The following is a 12,293-nucleotide window of genomic DNA, read 5'->3' on the forward strand; positions in this document are numbered from 1 at the left end:
TGTTGTATTTTTAAAGAAACGATTTGTTGCAACCATAATGCAGATGTTTCGATTCTGTATTTTGAATTGTTCATGCAAGAGACTGATCATCTTGTTATTTATAAACAAATAAAAAAGGTGCAGTGAAAAGTGAAAGTCAGTGAGCATAACAAAAAATGACATAGAGAATAAATATTTACAATATATATATATATATATACACAAAGATTGCCCAAACCCGTTGGATGTTTTTTATTTGATGGCTTCCTACTGATCCTGTTCCCGGGTCTGGACTGCCACCAGCTGCATCTCCACAACGACCTTCCCCGACACTGTGGCGGCCGCCAAGGTCTTTGCCTGTACCTACCGGTAGCGCCTCCCCAATCCTCTTTCCGGATGACGCAGAGCTGGTCTGACATCCACCAATGCTGAGACCGCTATTCTGAAGGGTTAGGAATAGATGAGGAGGATCAGGATCCTTAGAAATCCAGCAACCTCAAGACATGGACTGGTATGAGGTTATGGGTGATGTCAGTGGCCTGGACACCTTCCCAGATTCTGGTATGCTCTCTCCCCCTAACCAGGCTATGGAGGAGGGGGCATCATTCGCTATCATGGTGCGTAGGGCTGCGGAGGTCTTGGACCTGCAGCTCCCTATGGTGGCAGTCAAGACTAACGTCTTGACAGAGGTCCTGCAGCCTGCTGTCTCCTGCTCTGAACCCTTGTTGCCTTTCAATGAGGCCTTGAAAGACTTTCTTCTGGGCACCTGTTCCAAGCCCAGCACGGAGGCTCCTGTGAATGGAACGATTGCCCACTGCCATCGCCTTGCACCGGGCAACCCAGTTTTCCTCACCACCCAACGCACCCCACAAAGCTTTGTGGTTCAAGCTTCCACTTCCCGTGGTGCACCCCTGGACAGGGATTCCAAGAGACTGGAATGCTTTGGGTAAAACATATTCTCTTATGCCAGTCTAGCATTACAGTCTGTGAACACCACATGCCTTTTGGGCCGTTATTCCCATTCAATATGGGGTCACAGTAGCGCAGCTGCTGCCCAGAGTCTCCGAGGAGGACCGGATTCTACTCTCCTAAGCCATTTCACACAGGAGAGATGCAGCGAAGTTCGCCATCCGATGTGGCTTGGACACAACAGACTCGCTGGGCAGAGTGATTGCCATAAACGTGCCGTACGTGCCACACCTGGCAGAGGACGTCTGGTTTTCGGTAGATGTCCAAGCTAATCTTATGGACATGCCCTTTGATGGCTCCCATCTCTTCAGGGACAAAGCAGATGTAGCGGAGTGGGCTACGGCTAAGTCCTTGGGCCTATCCACAAGATACCGGCCTGTGTCTGCTTTTCGCTCCTTTCATATCCACGGAAGGAGCTACCCAACCGCGCTAACCCTGTTCCAGCCAGAGGGCCTCGCAAGATCAGTAACCTCTGAGGGGCCGTGGACGTGGTTCACTGCGGCCCCGAGGGTTGGGAGGCCAGAAGTTGAGCCAAGCCATGATCTCCTCCTCCACCGCAAAACCCTCCTAATCCGATCCCCCAGGATCATTGGCGACCAGTTGGTGGCAGAATACGTCCTCATTTGCACCACTGGCGAAACATCACCTCAGATAGGTAGGTGTTGCAAATAGTCCGAAGGGGCTACTCCCTCCCTTTCAAGACTGACCCTCCATCCATGCCTCCCTTGTAAGACCGGCTGACAGAGGATCACCTTGCCTTACTCCGTGAAGAAGTCAAAACTTTCTTGGCCAGAGGATCTATAGAGAGGGTTCCCGGGCCAGAAATAGGCTTTGGTTGTTATACCTGCTATTTTCTGGTCCCAAGGACGGACAGAGGCCTTTGTCCTATCCTTGACCTCAGAGCTCTCAACTATTTCCTCAAAAAGGAGAAGTTTAAGATGGTCACCCTAGCTCAGGTCCTGTCTGCCCTGGAGACAGGATGGTAGCGCTGGCCTTGCAGGATGCATATTTCCTTATCACCGTCCTGCCTGCCCATTGTTGCTACCTGCGGTTTACAGTGGGCCACAAGCACTTTCAGTTTGCCGTACTCCCCTTCGGCCTCACCGGTGACTCTCGGGTGTTCACAAAGATGATGGCGGTGGTCGCAGCCCATCTGCAGAGATCAGGTGGTCTAGTCTTCCCCTATCTCGACAGGTGGTTGTTGAAGACGGGCTCATCCCAAGCAGTCGTCTCCCATCTCCAGACTATGGCAAACCTCCTGCATTCGCTGGGTTTCACTATCATCATGCCTGTCACACCTGACTTCCTCTCAGATGCTCCTTTGGACGGTTCTGGGCACAGTGCAGTTTCGGTCCTGTCCTCCCGAATGGCAAGTCAAGGATATTTAGGCTATGATGCAGATGTTTCAGCCTCTATCTTGGATTTCGGTGAGAATGACTCTGAGGCTGTTGGGCCTCAAAGCCTTCTGCATCCTTCTGGTTGGCTATGCACGGTGGCGCCTGCCGGCTCTGCAGTGGGACCTGAACTTTCAATGGGCACCGCATCAAGGTAATCTCACTAACCTGCTTCAGATATCAGAGGGCACTGCGAAAGACCTGCAGTGGTGACTGACAAATCGCAATTGGGTCAGAGAAGACCCCTCTTCCTTCCCTACCCTGATCTCACAGTAGTGAGTGATGCGTCTCTTCTGGGATGGTGCGGCCATCTGGGGGAGGCGGAGATCAGAAGACCTTGGTCTCCGGCAGAAGCCAAGCTCCATATCACCCTATTGGAGCTTTGTGCGATCCGACTGGCCCTGAAAGCCTTTTTACCATCCATCAAGGGAAGGGTAGTTCAGGTGTTCACGGACAACACTACCGCCATGTGGTACTGCAACAAACAGGGCGGAGTGAGGTTGTGGACTCTCTGTCAAAAGGTCCTGCTCCTCTGGACTTTGCTGGAACAACATGGCATATCCCTGGTGGGTCAACATCCAGCCGGTTCTCTGAAGGCCAGAGCAGACAAACTCAGCCAAAGGTGCCTTGCGGACGACAAGTGACGTCTCCTTCCGGAAAAGGCACAGGGTCTCTTTCAGCTGTGGAGAGAGCTTTGGTTAGATCTGTTCGCCTCTGAAGAGAATGCTCAATGTCAGCAGTATTGCGCATTGGAGTTTCCAAGGCGACTCTTACTCAGCAATGCTTTTTGTCCCAATTGGAGCTCAGGCCTCCTGTACGCTTTTACTCCCATACCACTTAGAGTGCTCAAGAAGATCAGGAGCGACCGGGCACAAGTCATTCTTGTGGCTCCGGATTTGGCACTGAGAGTTTTGTATCCCGAGCTTCTGGATATGAGCATCGATCCTCCGATCAGGCTGCCCCTTAGGGAGGACTGTCGCATCACCAGGGAAAGGTCCTCCACCCGAACCGGTCCACTCTCCGCTTGAGATTGAGCAGCGACAGACAGCTTTGACCTTCCTCCCTAAGTCTGCAAAGTTATTCTGGCAGCCAGGCTTCCCTCCATGAAATCGGTATACGCCTGCAGATATAACAAATTTGATAAATAATGTACAGAACGGTCTATTGACGCCTTATCTGCTTCTCTGGCAGATATTACCCAGTTTATTCTTTCCTTGGTTCAGCAGGGCTCTGCTTTGGCAATTTGAAGGGCTACCTTTTGGCCATCTCGCCTTTTCTTCACCTGCCAGATCAGTCTTCACTTTTTAAGTCCCCTCTGATGCAGAGTTTTTTGAAGGGGTTAACCCACTTGTTTCCCTCTTCTCCTTTTATTATGCCATAATGGGACCTTCATTTGCTCCTTACTTTCTTGATGTGCGCACTGTTTGAGCCGCTACACAACTGTCCTCAGCAGTTGCTCACTATTAAAACACCTTTTGATGGCAATAACCTCTGCCAAGAGGGTCAGCGAACTGCAGGCACTGTCATCACAGCCTCCTTACCTGACAGTCTTTCCGGACAAAGTGTGGCTAAGAACTAGGGCATCTTTTTTGCCAAATGTTGCAACTCCCTTCCATCTTGAAAGTCCTTTGCTTTGCCCACTTTCTATGCACCTCCGCATCCTTCCAAAGAATAGGAGCGTCTCCAGCGTCTGGGCCCAAAAAGAGTGTTACCACTCTACCTTGATCGCACCAAAGAGTTCTGGGTGGATGATCACCTCTTTATAGGTTACTTTGGAGCAAAGAAGGTGTGTGCTGTCCAAAAGAAGACCATATGACTCTGGGATATCCTATATATCAAAATATGTTATGCCTTATCAAAGAAACTGCCTCCTGAAGGTTTAAGCCCATTCCACCTCTGGAAAGGCAGCCACCATAACCCTCCAGCGTGGTGTTCCAATTGCTGATATCTGCCAAGCAGCCATGTGTGCATCTCTGCACACGTTTGCCAGAAGCTATTGTCTGGATTCTCAGGTTCGCAGGCGGGGTCAGTTTGGTTTCCTTGTTTAAAGCTTTTCCGCAGTACCGCCTCCAGGGAAGGTATTGCTTGAGTAACTGTTCAAAGGTAAGGAATCAGTGACCCACCCATCCACCCCACACTGCGCAATTGTTTTTAGTGTCAGGGCTGTTCCCCTTCAAGGCCCTAGCTTCTTTTTAACACACCAGGGTCAGTCACTTCATGGCTCGTCACTTCATGGCTCGTCACTTCATGGCTCGTCACTTCATGGCTCGTCACTTCTGGCGTGGAAAGATGTGAAAATTACTGATGTCAGCGCACCGGAGTGGCGGTTATATTGACGATGCAGACATCACGAAGATGACGAACACAACACTGACTACGTCACTCTGAGTCTACCGATGCCACCTACCGGCGTGCTGGGGTACTGCTAGGAAAAATCTTCCGGATCCAGCCTGATGCCTGGAAGTTCAAAGGTAAGGCATCTGCGGCTAGATCATGCCTCTACCAGATAAGGCGTTACCAAAGGTAAGTAACTTGTCCTTCACTTATACATTCTAGATTTACATACCAACTTAAGTAAGTCCCATGTGATGCTAGTGGGCTCCAGTTCAACTACAACTCATGTGTTTTAAGTAAAGGAGAATATCATCATTAAGTATAATGCATTTTCCTATATGGGTGTGATGTTTGACTTCTTTAAATAACTAAGCTGCACTTTTGTCATCCAAAAGACATATTTAAAAATCAGTTTGTGTGGTTTTCAATTTTGCTTTTAGGCAGCTAATAAGCTATTAGAGGCAATGGTTCAGATATACCAGGCTAAGTTTTTAGCCGTTGCCTCCTACAGCAGTGACATTTGGGGATATGTAAATAACTTGTCCCTGCAAATTGTGGAAAATCCTTTCTTTAAACTTCTGGCATTACTCTGACATAGCATTCTTCACTTACAGCTCGCAAAGAACTGAGTTTAGGATATATTTCAGACTTGTTACGTTTGTGCTCCCTATTTCTTTGGCTTTCAGACTGGACATAATCGGAAAACAGACTGAAGAGAGCAATAATTTGGGACTGCTTAAGTTTAAATTTGGTATCAAAAGTTTCCGGGTTGAGATGCATTAGGTCATCTTTCAGAGAATTTGGGTGTCCTGAGTTGTTTGAGAGCTCTGGAACTATATTGAAACCTGATCTGGCTTGGGTTAAACACACTTTTCCGTCTCGAAGACAAGCCTTTAGAGAGTCCACAGAATTGACCAGAAACTCTGTAAGAACCCACATTATAGTGAAAACGTTACCCTCTATTGAACTACCTATTATTTGTTACAAGAAATAACCATTGTTATTTAATAACTCTGTATAGGATGAACCTGATTTGTTGTTTAATCGCTATCCCCAGAGAATGTTCTCAGGTTTCCATTTTAGGCCCATGTGGATGTAACTTGGTTTCTCTGCAAGATACTATCCATTATATTTTATTTTGTACTTTTTATAAATAATTATGTAAATATTGTATAATTCCCTTGCTAAAGAGAAACATTTTACCAGGATAGACCTGCCTTATTGTATATACATCTATTACCTGAGCAACATACCTGTTTCTTTGTTGCATGTTTTTAACTGCAGCTGTTCAATCAGTCACTGTATTCGATTTGAGTAAAACAAATTATAAAAGTACATAAAAACACAGACATACAAATGTACAAAGGGGTGGGCTACCCAAGTAGGTAAATGGTGCCTCGTAACATCTCATACATAAGAATGAAACACCCCTGATAAAAACCAAGAGACATAAAAAGTGACAGTGGGTGAGTCTAAAAATTGAAGATACAGTAAAGCAGGTCTGACTCGTGTAACATTAATTCCCAAAAACAATGGGCGAATAAACTTCAAACGTAAACTAGAACATTTATGACATATGAAAACAATGTATCACAGTTAGCAGCAGGGTCAAAAGTGCAAAGCGGAGGCTCAGAGGTCGTGTGCCAGCCCACCTGCAAATGAGGAGGCAAGCTCGGGCGAAAATAAGTTGAAAGTAATCTGCGGTGAGCTGGTATATCAAACAACAAGTATGGTTCAGTGAGATTCGGAGACTTCGTCATAAGGATATCTTTCTTGGAAATAGATTTTTGATCTGAGAACAACTCTCGTTTACCAAGGATGTTCAAGGTGCATTTAATGCAGTATGACCAAGGCATATGTAGTTCATGGTCCAAGTCAAGGCAGACTTTTAAGATCCTTCTGTTAAATTCCAATTCCTCCTTGATTCAAAGTGACAGCCATAGTATCAGCGGGCGGACTTGAATATAATAGGAAATATAGCCAACCGCCATTTCCTCATGCACAATCTCCATAGGGTCACTTTGGGGCAACCTCAGGACCTCTCTCAGGAATTTATTTCCTGCCACCTGAATTAGGTTACAATCCTTGTAGCCCCAAATCTTGCGGCCGAAGTTCACAGTTGGTCTACATTTAGCATTGTAGAGATCAGTAGTTGATCTAATATGGGCCAGCTGAGCCACCTAGAGAACTCCTTAATGCTTTGTGATACTCTATTAAGGGACTGTGCCTTGGCGATGAGCAAAAATTGCCAGTTCAATTTAGTGTCGACTAATAAGCCCAGATAACAGAATTGATCAGGCCTGCCAATTTGATGACCGTTGATCATATAGGTTTTAGATTTTGTTTTGGACGGACAGAGGACTTAGTATAATATTATGAAAAATTGTTTTTTAGGCCCAGGCTATCCATAAATAAAATAGGCCTGTCTAGCAAATGCTGGAGGCCGCTGGCCATGTGAGCTATAAGGACAGTATCGTCCGCAAATAGCAAGGCTGGTATGTAGTTGTCATCCACCTTGGGGACATCCTTACACTTTTGCACTAGGTATGTATCAAGCTGATCAACATATAAAATGAAAAGCATTGGAGGTAGAATGCAGCACTGGTGCACACCCCTGACTAGCTTAAAGTGCAGAGAGCACTTCCCGTTGGGGCCAAATCTTACGAAGGCCTCAAGCCCTGCGTACAAATTGTACAGGAAAGTTCCAGCTGCACTATCCACCCCCATGGACTCCCGCACGGCCCAAAGTTTTGATCAGTTGACTGTGTCAAAGGCCGTGCTGAGGTCTATGAAGGCCAAGTGATTCCCTTCTTAACTGTGGAATACTCCTTAATTAATATATGGAGATTAAGGTTCTGTTTGATTGTTCCCAGTCCTGGTCTAAAACCACATTGAATGTCTGTCAGAATGTTATGCTCCTCTGTCCACTCTTATCAACCGCTTCAACAGTAGGCGACCAAGAATTTTACCTTCAGCATCTATTAGTGATATTGGCCTGTAGCAGGCTGGTTCATCTCTTTTCCTTTTTTGTATACCGGTACAATTACCGATTTTTATCAAGGGCGGGGGCATTTGACTGCCAGCTACCGCATTCCGGTGTTGGGTGACGATAGGGGCCCAGAGATCCACATGGGCTTTCCAAAGATCTCCGGGAACTCCATCTGGGCCAGGAACTTTCCCAGATGGCCGAACCAGAATAGTGTCTTTAACTTCCTCCCAGTCAAAACAAAGTACCTCCAGCCTGATAGGATGAAAGGGGGGGATACCCATACCTTTTTATGTATTGACTCAAAATGCCATACCCAGGCTTGGGGCAGGGGTGTTAGTCCAGTCAAAGCTGGGCATCTGTGGGAAGTAAGGGCTGGTTCACTATCTTCCAGAACAATGAGCTGTCCCTGAATGAAGAAGCAGCCGTTAAATCCACCCTATGTAGCTGTTAAAAAAAGGCTGTCTGCTGATTTGTATTATTGCACTACTAATTTGCATTCATGCCTTTTCTTTTGTTAAAAACCAAGTAAAGATTTTATGATGGTGATCTGTCATGGAGCTCCTGAACTGCTCGGGTTGGCAGTGACATCTTTATAAACTTTATTCACATATTTATTCTGCATTCACTAATTCTAGCGGTGTAAGAAATTATGCCAGTGCCACATGTATCATACTTAGGGGTGTGCGAAATGTCATTCCACTGTCAATGGTTACATTTTGTATACTAAAAGAAACATGATACACAGGCAGGATTCTGAGTTTAGAATTCTGTGCTGCCTTGCAATTCCCAAGAAACTTTGAGGTTGAATGTCTCTGCTCAGAAGAGAGAGAGAGAATTTATATTTATATTTATTGATATACCAACACACATAAGCTTCCCGTTCTTTTCTTTCCCTTTCTTTTGTTTTATTTTTTAACGCATACTAGAGATACACAGACCGAGCTAATGGGCCGCTAATGAAGCAAGATGCTCATTTCATCTGCAGGGCGTCACATCCCAGACAGTCACTGCCTCTGAACTAGGTGACCACCATTATTGGTATTGTTCATAGTGTATCATAGTTTTACCTATCCAAGACTGTCAACACGTTGGTTCTAAATGTGGTAACCCTACTGGGACCGAGATGGGCACCATGTACTATGTTTCATTTGAATTATTATTGCAAGCATATGTCAGTCATGTTTAGGCAGCAGCATGTTTTTTGTCTACTTGTATTCTTTGAATTTAGCTGGACTTGTTCTTGAGTATGTGTGCTTCTTTCATTAAGGTTGCATAAGTGGGCGAATCCAAGAATTGAGCTTTGGGGTAACATGTGAATGCAAAGATGAGTGACAGAGTGCATGTTTAATGACGTAATAGGTGCTTAAACCAACCAATGACTGAAGAAGGTCTTTCATTTGTAAATAAGACCTATTGGCATAGTCAGTGCTTATTGTGATAATAGGGCACTTTATCCCTTTCCTAGATAAAACAGGACTATTGCTTTAACCTTGCGGATATTCTCCATTCTTGCCTTTCTGAGTAGAAGAGCTGTACAATGCCAGTTTTGGTTAGAATGTTTCTGCATCTGTGTTGTATCTACTTATTTTTTTCACAACATTGAGATTGACAGAAACAGCAACAAGAAATGAACAAGGCCTTTCTGAAATGATTCCCGGCTGCTGGTGGCAAACCTTGACTACACTCGGGGACATGTGATCCAGATGTGTAGAAATGTTACTTAAGGATTTTCCTACAACTGCTGAAACCTGATCATAAACATAAGGAGAAGCGCAACAGCCTCCCCTACGTATAAAATAAACCTTTAGTTCCTGTATAAGAACCGAGTTTATGTGGCCTGGAATAACCTGTCATTTATAAGCGTCGGGCAGAGCAGTTTTATTGCAGACACGCTCTCTCTGTGGTTAATAGGTTAAGCCCTTTCTCTTTTATTTCACCATGAAGACCCGGCAGCACTGCGGTGCCCAGATGAAGACAATCTGACCTAACTGGTGACATTATAAGAAGAGAAGGCCAACAACCAGATCATAAGAGCCACCTACATATTGGCCACATTGGTACTTGTTATCACGCATTTCTAAATGTTCACAAAGGTATCCTAAATAACAAAACCAGTCTTAAAACTCCAAATATATCTTGTTCGTGATATATAAAACGTTATAAATAAATAAATAAATTGATATACATTTATTTGAATTTTTTTTACATATGAGGAAGAAGGCTATGCCGACTATATGCCGAATTGCACTTCGTTAATAACAATATTGTGTAAAAAATGTTGTTTTTATAGGTCTTGATCCCTTGGATTTCACATCTCAGCACTGTATTTTACAAATTGTACTATTAACCAGTCCAACATACTCAATTTGCAGAACTCAGACTGATGGGTGGAAGACTGTATTGTCATTGCAAGAGTTCTAGACTGACAGGGGGGTGGTGTTACAGCAGATATCAGTGGCAAGCGGCGACTGATTGATATTGTATGCTTTGTAGTGAATACTTTCTAATGATGCCTGAGTAAAGGTGAGACATCCCTTGTCGCTTGGCGCCAAAGGCACGGTGAAGGATGCTCATAATTGCTTTGAGTTGCTGACGTGCCAGGTCACGGTAAATGGTAGGTCAGCATCATTGGTTGTGCTCAGAGTGTACACATTCTGTTGTGCACATTCAAGATGTCTACCAGGTCTGGTACCAGTAACAAAGAGTCAAGGCCTGTAAGAAACAGGGAATGGAGAGAATGACCCAAATAGACCACAACAGGCGGAATCTAAACAAAAAGAAATCAAGCAGAAAACTGCTTTTATGGCAATTATACAACTATAAGAAGCACATCTATTGATTTCCACCAAGGAAGCGACATACCATTGAAATATGTGGATGGTTTCTGATGCTCCTCAGAGGGACAAGGTGCAATAAGGTTGCAAAGGGGAAGTAAAAGAGTTAGATAGGAGTTCATGAAATGCTCAACTTCCAGAATCTCCTCATTTTAAGAAGAAATTGAACCTGGGCTTCGTCCTTTTTCCTGCTCAACTGCGTGCTTTAGGCTATGTGCGTGTTAGAAATAAATGATGGTGATGGTGAATATTGTATTTTCTATTTTTCTTTTGAGATATTCCCTGACTGCAACATATTTCTCTTCCAAAACACAGACATAAGGACAGAGTGAGTTTTAGAGGGATACCTTTCTTCAGTGTGTCACAAATTCATCTCAAGAATGAATGATTATCAGATAGTAGTTTGGAGGGTGATAAACATGGATCTTTGATTCCAGTGGATGTCATACATGAGCTCATACTTGTGGCGCCTGCGGATGCCCTTGCAAGTTCAAGCATGAGTTGCCAACGTGCAGTTGAAACCAGTGGCTGCTACAAATGTACAGTGTACCAATGAGGGGTTATCCAATGGAGGACAAGTATTGAAAGGCATTTTGGGGAAGGCTCATAATCCAATTATGCTGGAAAGGTTAGCAGGGTGGATGGGGACATCAGTAAATGATTATATTGAACAAAAAGAATGTTTTGTGACATACTTCAGTCTAGGCAAGGTGTTGCAACTGGTAAGAGGATGTGACATTGTGGCAAGGTGTGATATTTAATCTACATTATGGTTGTTTTGGTACATCCTGAGAATTGTTATCTCATAGGAACAATGCAGTTTAAATTGCACATATACCTGAACATGGCCGTACTCATGGGTTACATTGAAGCATGTATGCCTTTCTGAAATGACTAATGACCCTATAGCAATTTGAGTGATGAGTTTATCCTTTAAGAGTGAACACATACTCATGGGATGAGATCCTAGAGAGTGACATTCTAGAGAAAGATTAATCTTTAACATGCTAGAGAAAATTTCTTCTTTAACATGCTAGAGAAAAATTCTTCTTTAACACGCTAGAGAAAACTTCTTCGTTGACACGCTTAACACAAAATTGGCCCCTGATACATTTCATGGTATTTGCATTCGTGTCAGGTGTGGCCTATACTGAAATATTCCTTGAGAGTTTTGAATCAACCGGTGGATGGTTCAAAGCAAGGAAGAGGGACAAAGTAATACTTCTGACCTCATTCCCAGATCTGCTACAAGAACAGTAAGCTCGAAGAGACACAGATCAATAGGAGAGATAGGAGAAACATTTCTAAGAGAATAGAGGGGTATGTGGGGGAAAAAGAAGAGACGTATGGTTGGAAAAATACTTCATTTGGTTAAAAATAAGGCTTGTGGGAGGATACAGCTATTTTGTCAGGAAGTGGCAAAGGAAGGACTAACTGAAAAATGTTTAAATTGAAACCAATATTACGTTAGGAGCACATTTTCAGAGAAGCTGAAAATGAAGATGCATCTGATGAGCTATTTGTGTGTCAGGATACTTATAAAAATGTACCTTTTGAAAAAGAAGTATTTATGTTGATTTATTGAATTGCAGTTATTGTTATTTGGCATTTGTATTCCCACATATTTTTTTACTACTGCATCACAAACAAATGCAACATATTTCAAATTAAACGAGTTCTTTGTAACTCGTAAGGAGTATTACACTTGCAAATATTTACTTTTAGGGCAGAGTCCGCCCCGTTGATCATATCAATCTTGTACCATTTTCACTTTTGTAAACTTTCAGAAAAATC

General features: G+C 44.0%; 1 protein-coding gene across 16 annotated transcripts in view; it reads left to right on the plus strand.

The window, feature by feature from the left end:
• The window catches only part of MACROH2A1 (macroH2A.1 histone), a 232,281-nt gene that overhangs the window by 63,219 nt on the left and 156,769 nt on the right, over positions 1 to 12,293 (plus strand). The gene's annotated exons all lie outside the window — the stretch shown is intronic.

Source organism: Lissotriton helveticus, chromosome 7, assembly GCF_964261635.1.
Source record: "Lissotriton helveticus chromosome 7, aLisHel1.1, whole genome shotgun sequence".
Taxonomy (NCBI): domain Eukaryota; kingdom Metazoa; phylum Chordata; class Amphibia; order Caudata; family Salamandridae; genus Lissotriton; species Lissotriton helveticus.